This window comes from Pinus tabuliformis, chromosome 3_1, assembly GCF_031772625.1.
Source record: "Pinus tabuliformis cultivar Carrire ecotype Pingquan chromosome 3_1, CPIR1, whole genome shotgun sequence".
Taxonomy (NCBI): domain Eukaryota; kingdom Viridiplantae; phylum Streptophyta; class Pinopsida; order Pinales; family Pinaceae; genus Pinus; species Pinus tabuliformis.
This window is the reverse complement of record NC_142301.1, coordinates 990648194-990651093: the sequence shown is the minus strand read 5'-3', so window position 1 is coordinate 990651093 and position 2900 is coordinate 990648194. Positions and strand designations below refer to the sequence as shown.

At 37.9% G+C, this 2900-nt stretch overlaps 1 long non-coding RNA gene across 1 annotated transcript; it reads right to left on the bottom strand.

Annotated features, from left to right (window-relative positions):
• Window positions 1-1108: 1108 nt before the first annotated feature.
• Window positions 1109-2006, bottom strand: LOC149191190 (uncharacterized). The gene is made up of 3 exons (XR_016256587.1): window positions 1733-2006; window positions 1426-1502; window positions 1109-1191 (listed from the first exon to the last, which is right to left on the bottom strand). It is a non-coding gene; the product is annotated as an uncharacterized LOC149191190 (long non-coding RNA).
• Between the last annotated feature and the right edge of the window lie 894 nt (window positions 2007-2900).

The window sequence follows — 2900 nt, the reverse complement described above, 5'->3', positions numbered from 1 at the left end:
TGGCGATTTTCAATGCTCGATATTAGTACCAGAACTAAATGGCTTGAAAAATTGGATGAAATAATAGAATCAACTTGAATTTGCAACACAATTTGATAAAGATTAAGACGATACACATCAACGATCCTGTAAGATGGCCATTACCAATGCTCGATTTTAGTAACAGAACTAAATGGCTTGAAAAATTGGATGAAATAATAGACTGGAGATTCAGCTCTTTCTGGAATTCCATTTCAAAGTTACAACACGCCAAATATCAAGCAATTTTCAAACCAGTCTCACAAACTATACTTCGACCTGACAAAACTACGTTCCTCTGGAAATATGCTCTGTTATTATCAACACCTCCAACTAGAACTTTCAAAATATAGCATAACTATCCTGAATCCTCCACTGCACAATTTGAAAGTTGAATCACAAAAGCAAGTTCTGAATGAACGATGAAGTAATCCCTCCGCTCCTCCACTGCACAATTTGAAAGTTGAATCACAAAAGCAAGTTCTGAATGAACGGTGAAGTAAGCCCTCCGCTTGGTTTTAATTCAAGACAATGGGATCGATCAAACCTAGGGAACAATATTAGATGACCTGATTTTGTCAATCCATTGCCCCATGGAAGTTTCTGTGTTTCGAAACCCAAAGAAACCATATCTTTACTCGCAGCTCAATTCGTGCTCAGGTTTAGATGGATGTGTTAATGTCAGTATTCAATGCAATCTACTTTCAAATCCACTCACCCATAAACACAACGAGTGTTGATGAATCCTTCACCCTGACCTTATTCACCACCTCAATTTGTGTGAACTCAACATATGCAACCTGGCATGGATATTAAGCTTGCCTTACAGGAGTCTGTGCTAATGTCGATATTCAATGGACCCTAAACCCAGCCCCACCATGTACAGAAATGGCTCTCTCAGTGCAGTAACCTAACCCTAAAATCCTAAATAATTACAGGAGAAAAAAGAGAGCAGTGTTTAGCTGTAACGGTGTAATAACCCTAAACTAAGAATCGTAAGAATTACAGGAAACGAAAGAAGCACATTATCATTAGTGAATATTTTTTCGGCTGTGTGAGAGATATTTTATTTTAGTCCTACCCGTCTCCAAACCCTTCACCGATCAGCAGCAGACCAGGGAGAAAGAAAATGGCATTTGCTTGTAGAACTTTGTCTGAGAAGCGAAAACATATCTGCAATCCATATAATAATTTAATAATAAAAGTACGAAGAGCAATCCACAGAGGCAAAACGAGAAGAAAGATTACTGCAATGCTGCTTTTCATTAATTTCCCTAAAAATAACTGTATTATAGTGAAGAAAGAATACTAAAACCCCAAAGAACCAGTAACCCCAAATTTATCAGACTTTAAAGGACCATTAAATCGACATAAAATAAATGTGCAATTATAAACTAAAACACTTACCCGCGAGTGCCAAGGGAACCTGTCCACCAAGAATATCAGCTCATTGTGATAAAATGCACACTAATCCACACACCAAACTGTGACAAGAAACATCACTATCAATTTCAATTTCAGAAATGTATACATGCAAAATTAGCACAAAAAATTCCATAATCCATGACTTCATTTAATCTTCCCCACTAATCACATACTACCAACTTATCGGCTATCAGCGCAGTGCTGTAATGCCGTACTAATGGATTGTAGGTAAGCAATTTCAAGAATGAGGCAATGATTGGAATTTCCACGGATTTCTCACATTTCTTACCCAAGAAAGGAGCCAAATGACCTGACTGAGGATGAGCTGCGAGTTCCAAATGGAATTAGCGTTGCAGTGAAGAAATGAACACAGCTGAGCAGAGACTCGGATTGGAATCGTGCAACAAATTCATTCACTTGAGCAAAGGGCGCGGCAGCACAGACATAAAAATCGAGCTATCGTGAGATTTATATGGGTGAAGCAGCAGGGATGGTAGATCTTTGGGCATTTTGGTGTAGATCATGCACCGGTAGGTTTGCACAGGGCAAGGTAGCCGGTCTGCGTTAAGTATACATTGCGGGTATCTGTTTGCTGCACCATGATTATAACAAGCCCATATCAACTGCGAAACGAGCCGCTGAAACCAATGGCTGGCTGGCTGTGTGTCCGTCCAACTTCCTCATTAACCTTTCAGTGTTCTAGATCAACGATCACACTTCATTCAATCGTCTAACACCACAAATCTACGGTTAACAATAAGACACAGAAGCCCCTGGGGCAATTCATTTCAAAGGAAACGCCTTACGGCGTAATTACTAATCTATAAAATACACACAATCTTACACAAGTAAATAAATAGTTGGCCAACTAGTGAAATAGTTCACATAGAAGCAACAATTGTTAAAACATATACAACACACCTTAAACAATATAAGTACCAAAGCCACCAAAATAGTTCAATTTCCTTGGCATAGATGAAAACAATATACATCTCAAACATTCAAAGAATAGTATTACAATATTTATGATATATGTGTGAAATTGTGTTGGCATAGCGAGCTTCGGAATTAAGTAAAAGTTCCAAGATACATCAAGACAGCAAACACCACTAGCCTCAATAGTGGAGTGTTAAGGAAACCACTTGCTCCTCCTAAAGAACTATCTTCCTCTCTCATGAATAGTAGGAGGATCCAAGGTGAAAAGACCTTTACATGAGCAATGAGGGTGTATATATGATAAATGTGTGATATGTACAAATTTAATGTGTAGATTCAAAACTACTCATGAAATTTACTAGATCACAACACTTGAAGCTACTCTACTCATCTCCAGAAAGAAAATCACGATCGAAAACACAAATCATTAACATGTAGAAAGATTCAACACACATACACAAAGATTTATCTAGGGGAAAATAACTTCTCAAAACCCCTTGCTATATGTGTTTCATTATTCA